The 22,699-nt window shown below is 55.7% G+C and overlaps 1 protein-coding gene across 3 annotated transcripts in view; it reads right to left on the bottom strand.

Annotated features, from left to right (window-relative positions):
* Window positions 1-17,865, bottom strand: part of DNMT3A (DNA methyltransferase 3 alpha) — a 115,074-nt gene extending 97,209 nt beyond the window's left edge. The window contains exon 1 of one of the 3 annotated variants that reach the window (XM_045580644.1): window positions 17,761-17,865. The gene's annotated coding sequence lies outside the window, so the exon portion shown is untranslated. Of the gene's footprint in view, window positions 1-3,533; window positions 3,718-4,167; window positions 4,334-17,760 lie in introns of those variants that run through there. The other 2 variants (XM_036435031.2, XM_036435030.2) reach the window with 2 other exon arrangements.
* Between the last annotated feature and the right edge of the window lie 4,834 nt (window positions 17,866-22,699).

Below are 22,699 nucleotides of genomic sequence, written 5' to 3'. Positions count from 1 at the left end.
GTGCCTGCCCCTCGTACCACCTCTGCTTTCAGAGGTCCATCCCCCAAATTGGGGAGGGGGGGGGAGGGCTGTCCTCTCACAGACCTCTTCCTGGGGGAGCCTTCCTTTTTTTTTTTAATTAATATATTTTATTGATTTTTTTACAGAGAGGAAGAGAGAGGGAGAGTTAGAAACATCGATGAGAGAGAATCATCGATCAGCTGCCTCTTGCACACCCCCTACTGGGGATGTGCCCACAACCAAGGTACATGCCCTTGACCGGAATTGAACCTGGAACCTTTCAGTCCACAGGCCGACGCTCTATCCACTGAGCCAAACCGGTTTCGGCTGGGGAGCCTTTCTTGATTACCATTGTGTAGTGTAGGGGTGTCGAACTCAATCAGAGAAGGGGCCAAAATCTAAAATCCAGCCTAAATCGCGGGCCGAATGGTTTACTGAACAGTCATAAACTGTCATTGTGATGGAAATGCAGCGGAGTGCAGTGATGACAGCGCGGTGCGGGCCACATTGCAAGGCCTGGCGGGATGGATTTGGCCCTCGGGCCTTGTGTTTGACACATGTGGTGTAGTGGGGGGATAAAAGGGGGGGGTGGGGTGGGGGAGACCACCCTTCCCCCTTCCCTGGGTCTGAAATTCCACCATGAGAATCAGAGCTATAGAATTTAAAAGTTGGAATGGACCTTTACGCTCCAGTCCAACCTCCACCCCGCAGAGGAATCCCGTCCATAGACACCCTGACAGATGGCCAGCCGTCCTCTCCTATGCTTCTCCGGTGCCGGGGGAGTGGTCCTGGCCCCGGGGACTTACTGCTGGAAGAAATTCACCTTTTCTAAGGCTGGCCTCCTCTGGCAGGCCCAGGTGCCGGGGAAGGAGAGCGAGGAGAGCGAGGAGAGCGAGGAGAGCCTCCGTCGGCCTGAGCCTGGAGCTCTGCCTCTGATACCGTAGCTGACGGCAAGCACCCAGGAGCTGGACAAGAGGCCAGAGAGGGAGCCAGGGCCCAAAGTGGGGCCCCCGAAGGGAGGCAGGCAGGCAGGTTTGCCTGGGGCCCCTGCTGGGTGCAGCACATATGCACACACACACACACACACACACACACACACACACGCACACGGGCACACAGGCTCACACGGCCTGTCAAACAGACCAATCAGGCTCTCAGCGTGACCTGGGGGCCGAGGGGGACCACCTTGCCGCAGAGACCAAAGCTTCCAAGCTCAGGCAGCTGCTGCAAACCACCAGGAGATGGCCCCGCCACCAACGCCAAAGGAGGGGGGCAGCCCAACGAGGGCCTGCCTGACAGCTGGGCTCCCCCAAATCCCACAGGCCAGCCCTCACACTTCAGCTGAGCTTAAGGAGAAAGCTTCCCTGGCTGCAGGGAAGGCTGCAGCTGTCACATCTGCCAGGGCGGGAGGGAGGGAGGAGGCACCACTGCGGGCGCTCGCTCGCAGCACCTGATCCCAGGATCCCTTCGCAGCCGCCAGCCCAGGAGGCCGGTTCAGCCGCTGGCAGCCCGGGGTGAAACCTGAAGACCGAACAGTCCCCCAGGGATGCTGATGGCAGCCTCTGGGCGAGGCGGCCCGGGGCAAGCTGGGTCACAGGGCAGAGGGCGCTTCTCCGGCGGGCGGCTCCGGTGCCCGCCGTTTGCGGGGAGGAGGGCCGGGCCCAGTGGTGCAGTTCTGGGCCAGGGCCTCCCTCCGGCCTGCGCAGCCCGAGCTGCCCAGCGGGTTCCAGGGCGCCATCTTAGGTCAAGGTGCAGTCACGGGGGGCTCCCCTGGGGAGGGGGCGGGCTGGGAAGGGAGCCCCTGAGAACCGATGGGCCCCACTCCCCACCTAAGGCGCCAACACCTTCTCCGCAGGCTTTGCAGAGGAGAGGAGACGGAGGACGGACGGAGGGGTTGAAGCGAGGAGCGGGGGGAACGGAGGTGGGGTGGGAAGGGAGTGGGTTCCCCAAGAAGGGAGGGAGGGAGGCTCCAGGAAAGCTGAACGAAGTTTGGCAGCCGGAGGACGGCGGGCCCCAGCGAAGAGGGGCTGGGGGAGGCGGGGAGGGCCCTGGACCCACGCCAGCTCGGTCCGCGCCGAGGAGGAGGAGGAGGAGGAGGAGGAGGAGGAGGAGGAGGAGGAGGAGGAGGGTGGGCAGGGCGGCCTGGGGGAGGGGAGGGGAGCGGGGTGAGGGCGGGACACGGACCAGGGCCGCCTGGGCTCGGGAGCTCCGGACTCCCCGGGGCGTGGGGGGTGGGGGTACTCGGGCCGGAGACCCCGATCTGCAGCGGCGGCGGCGGCGAGGCCTCGTCCTTCACGGTGCAGATGCGAAGCTTTCAAGGACACGTCTGCACGGCCCGGCGGCGGCGGGGGTGCGTGTGCATGAGTGTGTCCGCGTGCGTGTGTCCGTGCGTGCGGAGCGGGTGCTCCTGCTGCCGGGGGCGACCCCGGGCGCCTCCCCTCGCGCGGCTCCGGTCCACCCCGGAGCCTCCACCACCCGCTTTCCGCCCCCCCCCCATCCCGGCCCCCCCCCCAGGCCCGGGATCTGCGCCCGCCCCCGCCCCGCCCCCACACTGCGGCGCCGCCGCCGCCACCGCCGCTGCCACCGCCGCCGCCCCGGCTCCCACGGCCCGGCGGGGGCAGGGAGGAGCCAGGCAGGCGTGCCCCCCTCCCGCGCCCTGGCCAGCCTTCCACAGGGAGGTGTGCCCCCCCAAGTGGCACACGCTCCCCACCCCCGATGCCCCTCCCAGCTCCGCTGGCAACCCGCACCCCCAGCCACAGGTGGCCGGAGGAGGATCGCTGCGCAGCGTTCCGCGGCTCGGCCCCCCTGATTACTCCTCCAACCGCCCCCATCCTCCCGGGGGGCCTCCCGGGTCCCCACCCCGCCGGGCAGAGGAGGGCCGCGAACCGGGGGGAGGGGCGGGGGGCCGGGTCGTGCCAGGCTGCCATTTTCTGCCGCCGCGGCGGAGCCTGCGCGGGGCCGGCCCCCGCCCCCTTCCTCCGCTCCCTGCGGGCGGGCCGCGGCGGGAGCCGATCGTCATTCCGGGTCCCGGGGTCCGCGCCCTCCGGCGCCCCGGCCGCAGGCCCCAGGCGGGGCTCCGGGGCTGGGGCCGGGCCGGAAGGCGGGGGTGGCCGGTGCCGAGACCCTGCGGCAGCACAGAGCGGGGCGCCGCGGCGGAGGCCGGCGGTGGCCCCCCCCACCCCCCGCAGGCGGCATTGTATGGACTTGAACTTGAGCCCGGAGCGCAGCGGGGGCGGGGAGGGGGCTCCGCGCCGGGAGCAGGCGGGACGGGAGGGGGCGCCTGCCGAGCCCGCGGTGACATAAACAAACCCTCGGACGCTCCGCACCGCCCCGAGCCCGCCCGGCCCGCCGCCTCTGCCCGCAGCCCGAGCCCCGAGGAGCGCCCGGCGCCCGCCGAGTTGCCAGGGTCCGTCCGGGAGCGCGCCCCGAGCGGGCAGTGCCCGCCGCCGCCGTGCCCCCAGCCCGGCCTGCCCTCCTCCCTGCCCGCCTCCGGCCGGCCGGCCGCCGGGACCGCCGGCAGCGGCGCCCATTACCGTGTGGCCGGAGGGGTCAGGCCGGCCCGGCTGCGCGCCCTGGAGCCGCGGCGCCGCGTCCCGGTTCGTCCTCTGGTCCTGACGCCGCCGCCGCCGCCGCCCGCGCGCCCTTCCTCCCTCCCGGCCCGCCCGCCCGCCCGCCTGCCTCCTCGCCCCCTCCCTCCGCTCGCTGTCGCGTTCCTTCTCTCCGCCTCCTCCGCCGGGTCCCCCCCCACCCCGCCTCCCACCACTTCTCTCCGCCTTCCTCCTTCCCTGCCTCCGGCCGCCCGCGGGCCCAGGCCTCCGCCCGCCGCTCGCCCCCCGCGGCCGCGCTGGCCCGGGCCCCGGCGCTGCGGAGCCGGCCCGGGAGGCAGCGCCGGCTGGGGGGCCCGGGGCGCCGCGGCGGGAGCCGCCCGGGCGCGCGGCCGGTCCTAGCGCCCTCGGTCCGACTTCCTGGCCTCTGCGGCGCCCCGCGGGGGGTCCCCCGCACGCTGCTGGGCAAGAGGGCTGGACCCTCAGCGCCCCGACCCTGCTTGGCCTGAGCACCGCGCCTCGGTCGGGCTCCGCGGGGCCACTCCTCCACCGGGCCCCGCACTGCAGCCGCCACCCACCCACCCACCACCCACCGGCCCACCCCCGCGGGGCGCTCTGCTACCTGGCGCAGCCTCAGCGCTGGGTCCCCGCATCCAGCACTGGCCGCAGGGACAGCGGCCCCTCCTCTCCCTGGCCGTGTCAAGTGCCTGCCTCCCTCCCCGCAGTCCGCGGAGCCCCCGGCAGCCTTCGCCCTGCAGTTCTCCCGGCCTCCGCCAGAGCCCACTGCTCTCCGCCCGCCTCAGCACTGGGGCCGGGGACAGCAGCGCCAGCCCCGCGGCGCCGCCGCAACTCCCACCCCGCCCGCCCGCCACCCCGCCCGCCAGGTGCCGCGGGCCAGGGGAGGCCACGCACTCCACCGGCCAAGGTCGGGGCGCCAGGCCTCTCTATAGGATGAGCCCTCCTGAGCGCAGTGAACTCCCTGTACCTTGAGGTGTCCAAGGAGTGCCCTCGCTTGGGCAGAGGAAGGCTGGAAGATTTCACGGGAGTTGGGAGGTTGAACGAAATGACATTGACGATCCCTTCCGGGTCTCATCAGATTCTGTGCGCACCTACACTCAACCTCACCCTTTCCCCGTGGCCGCGGGGGCTGTTTCTATTTCCCATAGAGTTTCTCAGGACGCCGTGTTTCTGATTTGGGGCATCTCTGTCTACTTCCAACAGCACAGTCACTTTCTGTTCATTTCTCTCTCAACTGCCACTTTGGGGGCTTGGGCCCTGGCCCCCCACCCGTCACCCCTGGTCTGGCTTCTGCTTTCATCGCTACCAGCCATCTCCCACTGGGCACCCCCATTCCACCCAGCACTTCAGCCACATGGAAGTGCCCTGAGCTTCCTGACCCAGGACATGGTGTGCTCCCTTCCCCAGGCACCCACCACCCCACTTGTGGGCAGGGGCGACTGCAGAGAGCACCTAGGACATTGCTGCTGAGAACAGTGCTATTTTCCCTCCCCGCCCCTACCCCCACCAGCTCCACCCCTGCGAGGGCCACAGGAACAGAGTTACCAAACTCTTTGGGACATGGAGCTGACCTTTCATCCAAGAGGCTGTCCTTCCGGAAGCCCATGCATGCTTCCAGGTCCTTTATTCTGTCCCACTTCCTGAACCTCAAGATCACAGGCCACTCAGCACACAGGCTCCTGGCTTTCTTCGGTGTCACCTGCACTCACGTGGTCGCCCTATGCCACTGACGTTTAGCCCTGCTACCCATGATCTCCATCTATCCGGTTCCGGAGATTCACCTTGTTCTTCCCATGAGGACCTCCCCTGCCATCCCTACAGCCTAGCCCTCAGCACATTTTGGGCTCTCAAGAAATCTTGGTTAAAATGAATATGAGCTCTGCAGGCTCTTGCCACCTTGTTGTTGATGTCAAGATGGGCATCCACAGACACTGCAAAACCTGGCTACGGGGACGACCATGTTTAGAAAGATGGCTGCTGTTCCTCTCCCTTCCCCCAGGGCTTATGTAACACTGCCTCCAAACAGCAGCGGCTGCTGCGCAGCGAGTCTCTCCTCCGTGACAGGCACCTGAGGCGGCATTTCCCCAGTAGGCCTTCCCATCCCTCCCAGGTAGTTTGTATTATCCTCGCTCTACAAGATAAAGAAACGGAGGCTTAGTCAGAGCCACACCACTTGGAAGTGGTAGAGCCAGGATTAGAAATGGGCGATGCAAGTTTCTGTTCGGCAGAACTATTAGTGACGAAATCACGGGGGCGCCCAGGATGCGTGTGACCACGGATATCTGTGTTGCTGGGGTCAAGCAGTACAAACTGGCCATGTTAAGGCATCTGTGTAAGAAGCAACCATGTGGTTACAGGGCTAGGCTCCAGAGCCTGGCCCTGATGAGGCTGGCATGAGAAGGACCCTCCGGGCGGTGCTGAGAAAAGGCATATCAGTGCTGGCTACCCCTCGTGGGCCTTCCTCACCACACATCACACTGGGTCCAGCCTAGGCTGGTTTAGTCTTTGGGCTCCTCTATACCTCCTTTATTTGTGTCTGCCCCACTGCGGCCTGACCAGAATCAACCAGGATTCTAGACCATCTGGGATAGGGACAGGCCAGGCTAAGGTTATCCAATGGTAACACACAACCCTAGGTCTTGGTGACAAAAACCTACAAAGGTTCTGTGGAAAACAGTATGGGAGTCCCCCATAAAAAAGTAACCATGTAATTACCATGTGACCCAGCAATTCCACTTCCAGGTGAGAGAACTGAAATCAGAGACTTGGATAGACACTTGTGCACCGGTATTCATAACAACACTACTCACAACAGCCAAAGGGTAAAGACAACCCAAATGCTCCTCGACTGCTAAAAAGGATCCATTCAGTGTGCCATATACACAACACTGGAATATTATTCAGCCTTAAACAGGAAGAAAACTCCGACACATCCTACAAAATGGATGAAGTTTGAAGACATGCTAAGTGAAGTAAGTCAGACACAAAAGGACAAATATTGAATGAGGGACCTAGAGAAGTCAAGTTCATAGAGACAAAGGAGAACAGTGGCTACCAAGGACGGGGGAGGGAGTAGTAGGGAGTTAGCGTTCAATGGGTACAGAGTTTTAGTTTGGGAAGATGAAAAAGTTCTAGAGATGACGAGTGGTGATGGCTCACCACATGTGAATGTATTTAATGCCTCTGAACACTTAAGAATGGTTAAAACGGTATATTTTATATTATATATGTTTTACCATAATAAAATAAAGCATAGTACAATTGTAAAGTAAATGTATTAAATATATTGTTAAAAACATGAAGTTTAGTTTCTTGCTCCTGTTACCTATCTGTGGCCGTCTGCAGAGGGGTTGAGCTCATCGAATTTTCTGGGACTCTAGCTGACAGGAGAGCCACCACCTCAAGGAGACCACTGGAGGGTATCACATTGACAACCACAATTTGCCACTCACTGGCTGGAACTGGTCACACAGCTCCACTCAACTACAAGGATTCAGGAAGTAAATGCTACAACGGCCCTCAAAGTGGGGAAAACCAGACATACGTAGTAACCAGCACTCATGACTAGCACAGGGGTCCTTCCAACTCCTCCTCCAACAACATGTTCCTACTAGAGGTCTGATGCATGAAAATTCATGCACTGGAGGGGGCTGTCCCTCAGCCCAGCCTGCCCCCTCTTACAGTCCAGGAGCCTTTAAGGGCAGGAGGCAACTTGGTAATCAGGGGAAAGCAACTCCCCATCATAGCTCTGCTGCTGCCACTGCTGGCAGCACAAGCCTTGGCCGGCCCTGGTTACCTGAGCCCCAGGCCGGCCCAGGGCAGCTAGGGGGGCTGAGAGGGCTGGGGGACTCTGGAGGTAGACCTGGGGGTGGGCCCGGCCATTCCATGCACCTTTAGTGTCGGTGGGCTGAGGAGACTGGGTGCCACCATCTTGTGGCTGTGGGCACCGCCATCTTTGAGGGTGTGATGGTCAATTAGCATATCCCCTTTTTATTACGTAGATAGGATGACAGCCTCCACCCAGAGACTCTAGCATAGGGGTGTCGAACTCAATCAGAGAAGGGGCCAAAATCTAAAATCCAGCCTAAATTGCGGGCCGAATAGTTTACTGAACAGTCATAAACTGTCATTGTGATGGAAACGCAGTGGAGTGCAGTGATGACATCGCGGTGCGGGCCACATTGCAAGGCCTGGCGGGACGGATTTGGCCCGCGGGCCTTGTGTTTGACACATGTGCTCTAGCAGAAGACTCAGTCCCCACACTTCTGACTGGCATGCCCCTTGGCCTCAACACCCTGCTAGACCTCATGTCCTCTCCATCAGTCAGCTTCTGAACCACTCCACTTGCCTCTGCCACCCCTCCTCTCTGACTTCCAGGCCTGGCTCACCTACCACCCTGCTCAGGGACTTCAACCCTGCAGTGACTCACCACCCACCATCTTAGGCACTGCATGTCTCACCCACTGGGAGAGCTACATCTGGACCACTGTCCATGTAGGTTCTCCATCTCTACCAAATGGGGATACTTTCTTATGTTCAGGTGCAGTGGTTCTTTTAGTGAAGACTCAGTTGCAAGTGACAGAATCCCAGTCTAAACTAGCTTAAACAAACAGAGGGATCCAGTAGTTTAGAGTTTAGACAATAGAGCTGGGGGTTCAGGAATGAATCAATCCATTACTTGCTCTCCGTCGCCCTCCTCTGCTTTCCCTCCTACTTCAAAAAAACTACAAGATGGCAGCCCGCAATTTAAGGCTTACAGTCTCCTAGTTTAGAATGCCAGTGGAAAAACATCATTTTCCTTTTCTCAGGAAACCCCCTAATGCTTCCAGGACATGGAGCTCTGTGTCCTTAACAACACCACTGCCCCCACCACCCCCCAAACCTGAGCCTCAAGGCCTGAGACACATAACTGTCCTGTTTTGTCTTTCAATGTCATCCTCACTCAAGGGGTCATGCCCAGCAGAAAGGCCCTGAGGATGACTTCAATTGTTCTGGCTTTGATCACAGACTCACCCTGACACAGGTTTGACAGCCAATGGATAGCGTGGATCACAGGCCCAACCCCATACCTGGGTGCAGGAGGTGGCCCTGGGACTGACATGAGTTGGGGAAGGTTTGTTCCCCAAAACAAAGGGTGCTGGACCCATACATGACATTCCCCCTGATGGCACCCAGCATCCATGTGTACACTCTTTCCCTGTGTGTGCACTTTCAAAATGCAGACCCTTTGGGATTAGGATGAGTGCCCATATGAAAAAGAGCAGAGAGCATGTGGGGACACAGAGGAACGAGGGCTACCTCTGAACCAAGACGCCCTTACCACACATGATTTTGAACTTTCCAGCCCCAAACTGTGAGAAATGAATATATGTTGCTTATAAACCACCCAGTCTGGTACTTTGTTATAGAGGCCCACATGGACAGGGACAGGATTTGTCTGATGTCTCCTCAAGATCAACTTCAGGTGACGCATCTTTGGCTGGAACATCATGGAAAGGATGCTGCGTTGTTCTCGCTGCATCCTGTGAGGCGGTGCACCACATCCATTTGACCCGTTACTCATGATGTTAACCTCGATCCTTTGAGCAAAGGGATGTATGCCAGGCGTTTCCATGGTCAAGTCCTTCTTTTTTTCCTTTGTAATTAGGAACTATTTTATGGGGAGCTACTTTGAGATTAAGTAAATATCCCAATTCCTCAATAAAGTTGCAGTTGATTCACCGTATTTATTTAAAACGATGTGGACTCATAGATTCCTGTTTTATTCAGTGGGTTATATCCTGCTGGTATCATTATTTATTTTAGTGATCAAATGTCCCCATATTTTGCTAGTAGGAGTCCCTTCTGAATCCCACCATTCTTTGAAATGTGACATATTCTGGACTCATCTAGTTCCTTGCTTGACCCAACACTGGAATCTGCCATTTTCCCAAAGAAGCTCCAGTTCCTTTTAGTAAATAATGGTATTTAGAAACCAAGATTTGGGAACAGGGTGTATTCATTGCTACTGAGGTTTCATTTCTGGTCGGTGGTCTCAGTAGACAGAAAAGGGGAATATATAGGATGTCCCCCCAAAATGTATAATAGTACACACACTTTGCATAATTATAAAGGCAGTGTTTATTAAAATAATTTAATCTTCAAAATTGAGCTATCAGCTGTTATAGTGTGGAAACATTTTTAGAACACCTTGTATGTTCATACATATAGACGTGTGTGTATATGTATACACACACACACACACCACACACACACACACACACACACACATATATATATATATATATATATATATATATATATATATATATACTTTTTACATCAATATTTATTTCCACATCTGTCAATATACAGGGTGAGGCTCAGACTGGAGTGAGAGGCAGAGGCTGGGGTATCTCCTGGGGATAGGGGTTGAACCAGCATCTAGAAATGGGGTTAGTTTATGGCAGTTGCTGTGGGAAATCCAACAAGAGGGTAAAAAAAGAAAAAGAAAAAGAAAAAAAAGGAATTGAATAAAAGAACTATGTTCTGGCCCACATAAAACTATACAGAATAAATTTTGTGTCTTTCTGATTTTCTCTGTGAATGAGGATCATTGCATTTCATGGGTTACAAAGCACTTTCATACCCACTTGGTCTTAATGCTCACAGCTTCTGTGGTGGGCACACAGAGCACCCACCCAGCAGCTTTGGGTCTTGGTGAAGCGAGGTAGTTACTGGCCCACGGAGTTCTCAGGAAGTGAGCTGACGGGCGGCTGGCTGAGGTTTTAGGAACTCCAGGGTCCAGGAGTCGCCATCCCCAGAGCCAGGGATTACTCAGCCTCTGAAGGAATCCCCAGGAAGCCATGACCATATCGACATGGGGCTGGCCTTCCCCAAAGAGAACTTCTTCCCTGCAGGCCATCAGGCACAGCCACAGAGGACAGTGAATTATTAAAGATTCTCCCGAAGCCAGACCAGGACCTGGCTCCACCGTGGAGAAGTGAACCCTGGCTCCCAGGCCAGCGGCAGGTGGGGTGGGCCATGGACTGGTGACCCCTGAGTGCTCTTTCTCCTCTCCCCTCTTCCAAACTCAGTCTTCAATGTGGATAATCTAATTTCTCTTCACTATCATAGATCTGGTATTTTGGGGAATGATTAGATTTACAATCCAGCCACCATTACTATCCATTAGTGTGGATAGTAAGAAGCCACACTGAGAGAGAGGCACATCACTCAGACATCCTGAGTTTAGAACTTGTCATGACTTGGATCACCTTCCTTTGGGAAGAAGAGTGACTGCATTTTTAGTTGTAGATGACGCGGGTTCTTTATTTTATTGGAAATAGCAGGAACATTTAAAAAAATATCTTCTTCATTGAGGTGAAATGCACTGAGGTGAAAAGACCATTTCAAAATGTACAATTCAGTGGCCTTTAGTACATCTGCAATGTGTGCAACCAGCACCTCTATCAGGTAGCAAGACATTTTGAAAATGCCTACCTGGGAAAGAAGGCACACATGGATGCACACCCCATTCCTCCCATTCCTTAGGGTGCTGGCTGGATAGACCCAATGCCACCTCCTACACCCAGTTGGACATGTGCTCCAGGCTATCCCACTGGCTGTAGAACCTGGTGCAGGGTGGGCTTGTGATCAAAGTCGGAACAATTTAAGTGATCCTCACCTGTTGAAGGACATCTGGAGTGTTTCCAGTGTTGTTGTTTTTAATATATATTTTATTGATTTTTTAAATATATATATATAGAGAGAGAAAGGGAGAGGGATAGAAAGCTAGAAACATCAATGAGAGAGAAACATCGATCAGCTACCTCCTGCACACCTCCTACTGGGGATGTGCCCACAACCAAGGTACATGCCCTTGACCAGAATCGAACCTGGAATCCTTGAGTCTGCAGGCTGACGCTCTATCCACTGAGCCAAGCTGGTTAGGTCTGTTTCCAGTTTCTAACCTCAGTTAGGAACTTGAGGTCAGGGACCGGGTGTGAACCAACTGGCGCCAGGGTACACAGGCAGCATACAATAAAACTGGCATTCAAACCCTGGTCTGTTTGCTATAGTCATGTGGGGCTACTGGTGGGAAACATCCCCAGGTTCAATGGCAAATATGGAGACTTGAGAGTCGCTGATGGGCTGACATTTTGAGAGTCGCGGTTAAAGAAGGTAAGAAGGTGAGTCTGAGGCAGAGCGAGGCAGCTCAGCGGTGAGCAGGTTTGTGCTGAGCTCCAGCAGTGTTTAGGGAAGCGATGAGCTGCCTTCCAAAGGGAACATCTATTGCTGACTGAAAACAGGAATGACGAGGAGAAACATTCGCTGATTTAGGTTGTTATAGTAACATCCAGATAAAATATATATTCAGGGGCTGGAGGAGAAGAGGAACTGCACACAAATGAGCTGGTGGAATGGGGAAAATGACTGCAAGGATGTCACCACAGACAGGGTTCTGACTACTTCTCTAAACCATGAATGATGCGCGCTCTCTCTCTCTCTCTCTCTCTCTCTCTCTCTCTCTCTCTCTCTCTCTCTCTCTCAGAGACCAGAGATGCGGGGGTGGACCAGTTTGGGGTGGGCAGAGGTGATGGCAAAGCAGAGAGAAGGAGGTTCAGGAATCCGTGTCAGGAACCTGTGGGTGGCCCAGTAAGGTTCTCTGGCTCAGGGCCTTGCACAGGCTGCAGGCCAGGTGTCTGGCTACAGTCATGTCAAGGTCTGATGGGGGAGGACCATTTCCAAGCTCACTCACGCGGTGCCTGTGGACAGGGCTCAGTTCCTCACGGATGTTGGACGAGGGCTTCCAATCAATGCTGGCTGTTGGCTGGACGCTGCCCTCAGTCCCTCGGCATGGGGGCCTCTCCATACGGCAGCTCACAGCCTCCTCCGAGGGAGGAGCAAGCAGGAGATGGCGAAAGAGTGTCAGGGAAAGGTGGGAGACGCAGACTTATAACCAAACCTGAAAAGCCTTCGCCTTATTCTCTTTGTGAAAAGTCACTAGGGCCAGCCTGCATGCGAGGGGAGAGGATGATTACTAAGGTTCTGAATCCGGAAGCCCTCTCAGAAGCTGCCTACTGCACGGTGCAAAGGCAGGGTGGCCTGGGAGTGAAAACTTGACAAGAGGGTGCAAGAGGCAGAAGACGGAGCAGAGGGAAACAGTGGTGGTGCCCAAATCTTAGATGCCCAGCACTTCAGGGAGACATGGGCAAACTCAGGGCCTGCACCCCACAGTTCACAGGAGATCCCAGCTCAGGCATTTGCCTGCGCCTGCCTCTTCCACTCACCTCTCACCCCCAGCAGAGCAAAGCCACCTGAGCACGCAGTGCCTGGCTCACCACCTCCATGCCACCCGCTAACACTCGTCATCAAGGCACAGGAGGCTTTTCAGGACTTGGGGAGGACAGGGATCCATTCCCTGGCCCTCCCCACACGCCAGGACCAGCAGCAACCAGCTCCCGGTCCCATTGGGAGAGCAATCCCCCTTCCCCTGGTGAGTTTGGCCAACAACCTGAGCCGTTTCCCTGTCCCCACTCCAGCGTGGGGCTGCCTGGCTCAGAGGTGATGGGCCCACTTGGGAAAGGGACACAGAGAGGTGCTGAGAAGGTGGGCACCAGGGAGGCGGGAAATGGAGTGAAAGGGAAACCCTCCAAGGATAAGGCTGAGGCTGAACTCAGACTTTTGGGAGGTGCAGAGGACAGAGTAGCAGATACATATATAGCTCAACCCACATGTCGGATGCGTAGGAGACGTCACAGTTTTTAAAAGACCCATTTGGGACAAGGAGCATGTGGCAGGCAGAATAATGGCCCCCAACGATGTCCACATCCTAATCCTTGAACATGTGAATGTGTTAGGTCACACGGCAAGGGGAATAAAGGTTGCAGACGGAATTAAGGTCATTAATCAGCCGACCTAAAGATGGACAGGTTCCCTGAATTATTGGGGTGGGTCCAATGTAATCACAGGGTCTTTAGAACTGGAGGAGGGAGACAGAACAGTCAGTGCCAGAGTCATGCAATGTGAGAAGGACTCGACCCACTGTCATTGGCTTTGAATATGGAGGAAGGGGCCACAAGCCAAGGAACGTGGGCAGCAGCCTCTGCGTGTTGGCAAAGGCAAGAAAACGGACTCTCCCGTAGGACTTTCCGAAAGAGCCACAGTCCTACGGATGCTCCTCTTTTCCCGTTCTTTCCCCAACTGCTCCACCGTGAGGCCTGAGCCCTGGGATCTGAGAGCCGCCTGGTCTAAGGTCAGAAGATCCGGATTCCAGCCCCAGCTCTGCCTCTAACTTGCTCTTTGACCCTGAGGAGTCATTTGACCGCATTTGATCTCAGCTTTATGCAACATGGGCTTGGTAACAGGCTCCCTGCCACCCTCAGATCACATGTAGGGATGCTTAAAGGCTGAGAAAATCCTGAGGCCCACTCCAGGCCTGACTCCCTTTTGTACTTTAAAAAAAAAAATCTATTTTTCATTGATTTTAGAGAGGAAGGGAGAGGGAGAGAGAGATAGAAAGATCAATTATGAGAGAGAATCATTGAGCAGCTTCTTCCTGCATGCCCCTTACTGGGAATGAACCCTGTAACCCGGGCATGTGCCCCGACCAGAATCGAACCCGGGACCCTTCAGTCCGCAGCCAGAGTCAAACCAGCAAGGGCCCTTTTGCACACACACACACACACACACACACACACACCGCAAACCAACATAAGACCAGGGCCAAGGAGACAGAAATGACCAAGGATCTGGCAGGGGGCTGGGAAAGCAAAACCTCTTGAAAAAGAAGAGACAGAGGACCAGAGAAGTTAAGTAAGTAAGTTGCTCAAACAGAGAGGTGGATGAAGACTTCCAACTGAGGCATTTCCCTTGGAAACGTTAGTCCCTGGATGGTGTCGGGGTGCAGGGCAGGATGTTTGTTCCAGGAAGATACGGATCTGAGTGCCAGCCTGGCCCCTCACCAGGGGCTGTAAGCTCGGGAGTACCGGCATGGAGAGTGGTGATCCTGCCTGCTCCGTGCAGTTGTTGGGAGAACTGAGTGAAACAATGCTGAGTGCCCGGAGCAGAGCCTGACATGTAGTACGGATTGCTCACACGTCAGCTAACAGTACCTTCAGTAACTGCCTCCTCACTTCCCTCTATCCCAGGTCTCATAAGAGGAGAGGAGAGGGAGAAAAATTCCCTTAGTACAGTGGTTCTCAACCTTCCTAATGCCGCGACCCTTTCAGACAGCTCGTCATGTGGTGGTGACGCCCAGCCATAACATTACTTTCGTTGCTACTCCATAACTGTAATGTTGCTACTGTTAATGAATTATAATGTAAATATCTGTGTTTTCCGATGGTCTTAGGCGACCCTGCTAGCAGTTCTCAACCTGAGGGTCGCCAAAGACCGTCGGAAAACACAGATATTTACATCACGATTCATTAACAGTAGCAAGATTACAGTTATGGAGCAGCAACGAAAGTAATGCTATGGCTGGGCGTCACCGCCACATGACGAGCTGTCTGAAAGGGTCGTGGCATCAGGAAGGTTGGGAACCACAGCCTTAGTAGGACAATAGTGCTCCAAAGGGCTTTCAGGTTGAGCTCTCAGGAGGGCCTAATCACAAACCTCGAAGGCACAAAGGCCAGCAACTATTGTGCCCATTTTAAGGTCTCTTGGCAGGTCAGGGGCCGAGTCAGACCAGGTCAGACCAGACCTGGACTCGCAGCTCCACTCGGTGCCCACGTGGAGCTTCCCAGAGGCGCCGGGGCCGAGATGGCTGAGCAGTGGGCCCAGGCGTGCCCTCCGTGTGTGAGACTCTGGGCTCACAGCCCTGCTGCTGGGCAGACCTCACCCTAGCCCTGTCTTTGCAGTCTCCTCCCTCCATAGTACCCCAGGTTCCCAGCATCCAAGAGCATTTAGAAACCCACCTATCCCCTTTATGTAGAGAGCACGCCTTTTATTCCACAATTAGAGGCCCGGTGCACAAAATTCTTGCACAGGTAGAGTCCCTAGGCCTGGCTGGCCATCAGGGCTGATCAGGGGGGCCTTCCTTCCTCCAGCTGTTGGCCACCATCTGGGAATGGACCCTGCATTCCTTGCCATCCCTGGTGGTCAGCACACATCATAGTGAGCAGTCAAACTCCCCGTTGGTCGAACTCCTGAAGGGACAATTTGCATAGTAGCCTTTTATTATATAGGACTAATGAGTTCCCGGGAGCTGAATGTGACCTGTAGGCCTGGGGATATTGGGGGCCATGAACAGGGCAGGAGAGCAGTGGAGAGAGAAAGACAGATAGGCTTGGGCAGGAACAGGTTGGGTGGGGCGGGAGGAGTGGGCAGTGGGAGAATTTTTCCTTACCAATACTGGGCTTCCATGCTCCTGGGGACAAGGGAGCTAGGGGTAAATTAGAGCTAGGAGAGGAAATAGAGGCCAGGTGCTCAGCTATACAGAGAGGGAAAGGATATGCCTCAGTTTACCTCCAGCCCAAGCTACTTTATTTCGACACTCAGGGGGTCCCAGGGTTTGGGGCCTCTCACTCGGGGAGTGGCAGGACGAGCATGTCCTCGGTGTCCGGGCGGCTGCTGGCTCTGCCAGGGCCAATGTGGGCGCCTGAGAAGCAAGTCCTCTCTCTCTCAGCACCATGGCGGTCTTGGACCACGTGGCTCCCCCGGCGCTGGAGCCATGACTCAGCACATTGTCTGAACTGGTGGCTGGCCCACACCTTCCCGCCCCGGTAACCAGCCGGGCCCAGGGCCCAGGGCCTATGGAGAGGCCCCGTCCATTCCCCGCCTCCAAGGGGCACATGATCTCGGAGCTTCCAGGGCTAGTTTTTGAGAAATCTCCAGCTTTTTTCCTCACCCACCAGCGAGAGGCCTGGACCCGTATTTCCAGTTCTCACAGTTCCTCTGGGGCTAATCAGACCAGCATCTCTGGTCCCTTCTAGGTGATTTTGGTGTCAAACCTCGGCCTTTTTGTTCTGTACCCATGACTTCCGGTTTTGTTTTGTTTTTTTGGACACAGACAAGAGAAACAGGGCCAACGGGTAGAAAACGAACCTAAAGGGATATTCCCCTCTGTCTAAAGTTAACGTGACATCCACGTGAGATATACATATATTTTTATTTATTTATTTATTTATTTATTTATTTATTTATATTTCTTTTAAAAAATATATATATATTTTTTTATTTTGTACAGAGAGGAAGGGAGAGAGATAGAGAGCTAGAAACATCCATGAGAGAGAGTCACCGATCGGCTGCCTCTTGCACACCCCCCACCGGGGATGTGCCCACAACCAAGGTACATGCCCTTGACCGAAATCCAACCCGGGACCTTTCAGTCTCCAAGCCAACGCTCTATCCATTGAGCCAAACCGGCCTCGGCTATACATATATTTTTAAAGCCCTATTCCTGGGCCTTTGTGAGGAAGGTGCTTCCTGGTCAGGAATTTAACATGAGCACGTAGTAGGTGCTCAATCACATAAAAAATGTCTCTCCCCCACCATCCCCACTTGGGAGTGCTGAGAGCACCTCCCCTGCCACCCAGCCTGACTGAAGCCCCATTCTTCCTCCCGAAACCCCGATGCTGCGGAGGAGGGCAGGCGTGTGCTGGGCCTGGGCTGGGGCCACCGAGCGGCACAGAATAACCCTCCCTCCTGGAGCCCAGTAGGTCTGCAGCGTCTCCAGAGGGGATGCTCCCCAGACTTGCTTTCCGAGTAGGAATGGGGACCATGAAATGCATGCTTATCTCAGGTCTGTGCCCTGGCCAGCGAGGAAGGGCAGGGCTGCTGGCCACCAGGCAGACCTCGGCGGTCTCCGGGCCGGTAGGTGGAGGCGGGGCAGCCCCTGCACCCCAGTCCCAATGCCTGGGGACCAGGGAAGGGAGCCACCCCTCTCTCCATCCACCTGCTCCGTGGGCCCCAAAGACATGGTTTGAGCCACTGGTTTCCTCATCAAACCCATCCTTCTGGCCCAGGGGTCGGCAAACTCATTCGTCCACAGAGCCAAATTATCAGCTGTACAACGATGGACATTTCTTTGGAGAGCCACATTTTTAAAACTTAAACTTACTTCTAACGCCACTTCTTCAACATAGACGCGCCCAGGCCGTGGTATTCTGTGGAAGAGCCACCCTCCAGGGGCCAAAGAGCCGCAGTTTGCCGACCACCACGAACAGGGATCACCGAGGACAGAAAAGGGGGGAAAGTTGTAGGGGAAACTCACTTGAGTCAACAGGTTGAAATCGCCTTCGGCAGCTCCTCGGCGGCTCCGCCCTGCGCGACCCCGCGGCGGCCCCTGCGCGGTCTGAGCTGCGGGCGGAGGCCGCATCCCCGGCCCCAGCGCCGCCCCGGTGAGCCGCTCCGCCCGCGGGGACGCTCGGCGGCGGCGCCCGCGCTCCGCACCTCCGGGTGGCGCCGGGCTGGGGGCGGGACGTGCCGTCTGTCACCCGCGGGGGCGTGGCTTGAGAAATGGTGTCTCCTGATTGGTTGGGCTCGGTCTGGCTCCACCCCCCGCATGCAGAGCAGGTCTTGGGGAAGGCTCCCAGTCGGGTGGTTGAGTTCCTGGAGAGTGAGCTTGTGTAGCGGGTGAAGGTGTGGGGGCGGAGGGTGGTGGTGCTGTTATTTTTTAAAATTTACAATTAAAATTGAGTTTCCATTTAAAAATATATACATATTATTGATTTTTTACAGAGAGGAAGTGAGAGGGGTAGAGAGTTAGAAACATCCATGAGAGAGAAACATCGATCAGCTGCCTCCTGCACACACACACACACACACACACACACACACACCCTTACTGGGGATGTGCCCGCAACCATGGTTCATGCCCTTGACAGGAATCGAACCCGGGGATCTTTCAGTCCGCAGGCCAACGCTCTATCCAATCAGCCAAACCGGTTTCGGCTGAGTTTCCATTTTATTTTATATTTTATTTTATTTTTTAAATATATTTTATTGATTTTTTACAGAGAGGAAGAGAGAGGGATAGAGAGTTAGAAACATGGATGAGAGAGAAAGATCAACCAGCTGCCTCCTGCACACCCCCTACCGGGGATTGCCCGCAACCATTATACATGCCCTTGACCGGACTCGAACCTGGGACCCTTCAGTCCGCAGGCCGATGCTCTATCCACTGAGCCAAACTGGTTTTGGCTGAGTTTCCATTTTAAAAAAATATATATTTTATTGATTTTTTACAGAGAGGAAGAGAGAGGGATAGAGAGTTAGAAACACTGATCAGCTGCCTCTTGCACACACACACACACACACACACCACTGGGGATGTGCCTGCAACCGTTTTTGAACCCAGGACCTTTCAGTCTGCAGGCCAACGGCTCTATCCACTGGGCAAAACCGGTTTCTGCTGAGTTTCCATTCTTTAAAAATAATTTTGTAAGACGCCTCACAAGTGAACACACCAGGAAAATAAAGAATCCTCAGTCAGATAGATTGTTTAGAGCTGGGGTGGGATGTGGTGGAGGGTTGGTAAACTTCGTCCCTGGAGGAAATGGCCAGAGAAGGACGGGCAAAACCAACAAACAAGCAAACAAAAGCGCACCAGTCTGGGAACCACGGCCTGGAGTCCGGGACACCGTGTGGACTGCAGAGGGAAGAAGGAGAAGGGAAGAAGGTGCTAGTTGGAGGCTGGATCAGCTGCTGGGGGAGTCTGGCCTGGGAGGCCCCCAGTGACATGACCTAGAGGGTCACAAACTGCTAAGACGAAAAAAAAAAAAAAAAAAAGCCACCAGAGGGACTTCCTGCTGCAGATAATTGTGTGTTTTTCCTTTGTTCGCCTAAAAAGTTCCAGTGAAGAGCTCACACGGGCCCTCATCCCCATGATTCACTCTCTAAACCTTCCCCAGACTCCCTCCTCCCGCGGCTGTTACACAATCATTTTATCTGTGTCTCCTGCACTGAGATGTCACATCCCTGAAGGCAGGCACCTGGTCCTTCTTTGCTGTATCCCCAGGGTCTAGCACAGTGGTCGGCAAACTGCGGCTCGAGAGCCTCAGGCAGCTCTTTGGCCCCTTGAGTGCGGCTCTTCCACAAAATACCATGTTCCCTAATTAAGTTAATAACAATGTACCTACCTATATAGTTTAAGTTTAAAAAATGTGGCTCTCAAAAGAGATTTCAACTGTTGTGCCGTTGATAATTGGCTCTGTAGACCAATGAGTTTGCCAACCACTGGCCTAGCATATGTCTGGCACCTGGGCGGTGCTCTCCAAAGACTTGTTCAGCGAATGAATGGTGCAGATTCTTGGTCTGGAGAGAAACCTCCCTCAGCCTAAAGGTAGACGGTGCACAACCCTCTCCAGCCTGGGGCCCACAGCCTCTTTGTCCCGAGAAACGGTGGGGGGGACCCTGGAGTTTCAGAGGTTTTCGTCCATAAGCACTCATTTGTGTCACCAGGGATGTTGGGAAACATTATACTACACGTTGTAAGGAGACCTAAAGACATATGTGGCCAGCCCTGTCCTCAGGCAGCTGGTAGAACGTGTTAAAAAGTCCCAAAGCTCAGGGTCCTCTGGGTTAACTGAAAGGTGACACGGAACATAAACATGCTAAGGCAGGGGCGTGTCCCGGCTCCGTGGATGTTCACTTCACGACTGCGACAGTGCCAAAGGGTCCCTCGAACCCTCCCTCCCCTGTGTGGTCTCCTCACACCACCTCTGCCCTCCTGCCCCCAGCCCAGGGTGTTTCCTGGACGGTCATGACCATGGCCGTCACCATGACGTGGCCCAAGATCACACCCTAGGAACAGCGCCGTTTGCATTTGCCTAGGCAAATTTTGCATTGACCGCTGCTGAGCAAAAATAGGCCCCTCTGCTTACAGACGGGGCTATGGGCTTTTGCTGCTGGAGTTCCCCTGTGCTGAGTGATGGAGGCAGAAAGCAGGTGCTGGGAGCAGCTGACTAGGCCAAGGGGGACTGTCTTGGACTCAGCATCGAGGCCCCTCGAGGGCCCCCTCTGGCTCTGCACAGAAGCAGCATGGTAAAGGGGGTGGACAATGTGGGTGTGGATGCTTTCCCCCAAGTCTGTGCTCCCAAATCCAGTCGTCTCAGTTCTTAGTAAAAAGATTTGCCCTGGCCGGTTTGGCTCAGTGGATAGCGTGTCCGCCTGCAGACTGAAGGGTCCTGGGTTTAATTCCGGCAAAGGCACCTGTCCAGGTTGCAGGCTTCGTTCCCCAGTAAGGGGTGTGCGGGAGGCAGCTGATCAAAGATTCTCTCTTACCATTGATGTTTCTATCACTCTGACCCTCTCCCTTCCTCTCTGAAAACAATAAAAAAAATTTTTTTTTAAGGGTTTGTTTTTCTTAGAGTCAGAGGGGTCCTCTGCGGGCGGTTTGAGAACAGCCAGCTGTGGGGTTCTCTGGCTGGGGCTCCCCAGGATGCAAGGACACCCCCGGGAGCAGGAAGAGCCCAATAGTTCCCCGCCCCAGCTGATGCTCCAGAACGTTCGGGCCTGGGCCGTGAGAGAGGAGGCGAGAGCTTCAGAGGGCCTTTAGCCGATGTGTTGCCATGGGAAACTGTGGGGCCAGGTTAGCCAGATATCCTAACGTCTCCAGAGAAGCCATACATGCGGATCTTTATGAGATCTTCTGAAATCTCACAACCCCTGAAATTATTTTTGAAACGCTTCCCGAATCAAAGGCAATACATACCAATTTAGACCCAAACAGCAAGCAGAGTGTCTGCCTCCTCAGTTCCAGAGGGCAATGTTGGCAAAGGAAACTGGGCCAGGGGAAAGACCAGTGTCCGCGCAGGGTGCCCGCTAGCCGCTACCCCGTGAGGTCTCAGCCTGTGGGAGGCTGAGCACCACCCTTCTCTGCCTCTGGGCACACAGGGTCCGGGCCAGACACCCTTCCTGGCCTGGCGCCTGCAGTGGCGAGAGGAGGCAGCAGGTGAGGGAGAGGCTTTCTCATTAGCTCCCCCCCTTCCTGGGCCCCATCTTATCCACCCTGTGGCCAGGACACTGGCTAATGCTGCCATTTCTCTGACCCCTGTTTCATGGGGGTGGAGGGGGGGAGGGGGAGCCAGGATAAATCCCCTCCTTCCCAGCAGCTCTGCGGGCCCTCTGCATCTTGCCTTGCCTTTGTCATTTTAAAGGTAAATCTACAAACACACCCGACTCATTTCCTTTGTATGCGTTTTAGGGGACTTGGTGTTGTTAGGACAGGTTGCTTCAAAATGAGATTGACCCTTTAGGAAATCAAGGTGTGAGAGCTGTTTGCTCAGCTTCTGCTGGAGGGGTTTAATGAAAAACACACCCGCCTCCAGACAGAGAGAGACCTGGGGTGGGGGGTATGAGGCGTGCTGGCCCCGAGGGCCTGGGCAGCTCCAAAAGCAAGAGCCAATGAGGGGAGAGTTTATCTCAGGAGGAAGGCTTTGCTTCAAAAATAGTGTTTAGCTGAAACCGGTCTGGCTCAGTGGACAGAGCGTTGGCCTGCGGACTGAAGGGTCGCAGGTTCGATTCTGGTCAAGGGCACATCCCCTGTAGGGGGTGACCAATCGATGTTTCTAGCTACTCTATCCCTCTCCCTTTCTCTCTGTAAAAAAAATCAATAAAAATATATCTTTAAAAAAAAAAATAGTGTTTAGTGTGTGATTCTAAAAAACGAAGACGCCAAAGTTGCTGACCAGCATATTTGAAGACCTTGGACATGGGAAACAGGAACAGACCCACTGGATCGCTGTCTGGAGGCAGCCCTGGGCAGGCTGTGTGAGCACTGAGGGATGCCGGGGAGTAAGAGGCCACATGGTTGCTGTTACCTCCTATCGGTGTCACTTTACTCACCTGTGAATCTTCTTCCTCCCGGCTCCCCAGCCCTTTTCCGCCCGCTGTTCGCTGACGAACACGCACAGCTCTGTGAATAAAATCGCTCCTGCCTTGGGCTGCAGGCTCTCGAGGGCATGGCAGCCTTTCCGACGGGACACTCTGCGTCCTCTAAGTCTGCAGGGGCCTCGCAGCCAGGAGGTGGCCTCCTGTCAGGTTCATTCAGGCCCGTCCCCGATGACAGGGCTCCCGGCCGACCTGCCTCTGGCGGGTGAAGGCGGGGTGCGGGGGGACTGTCCACCCCGGGGCTGGTGATGAGACAGAAGCATCGTGACGGCGAGGACGCTTTGCCGGGTGGCTTAGGCAGGGAGAGTGGGCTGAAGGCC

This window comes from Pipistrellus kuhlii, unplaced genomic scaffold (genome assembly GCF_014108245.1).
Source record: "Pipistrellus kuhlii isolate mPipKuh1 unplaced genomic scaffold, mPipKuh1.p scaffold_m20_p_13, whole genome shotgun sequence".
Lineage (NCBI taxonomy): Eukaryota > Metazoa > Chordata > Mammalia > Chiroptera > Vespertilionidae > Pipistrellus > Pipistrellus kuhlii.
This window is presented reverse-complemented; position numbering and strand designations above follow the sequence as displayed.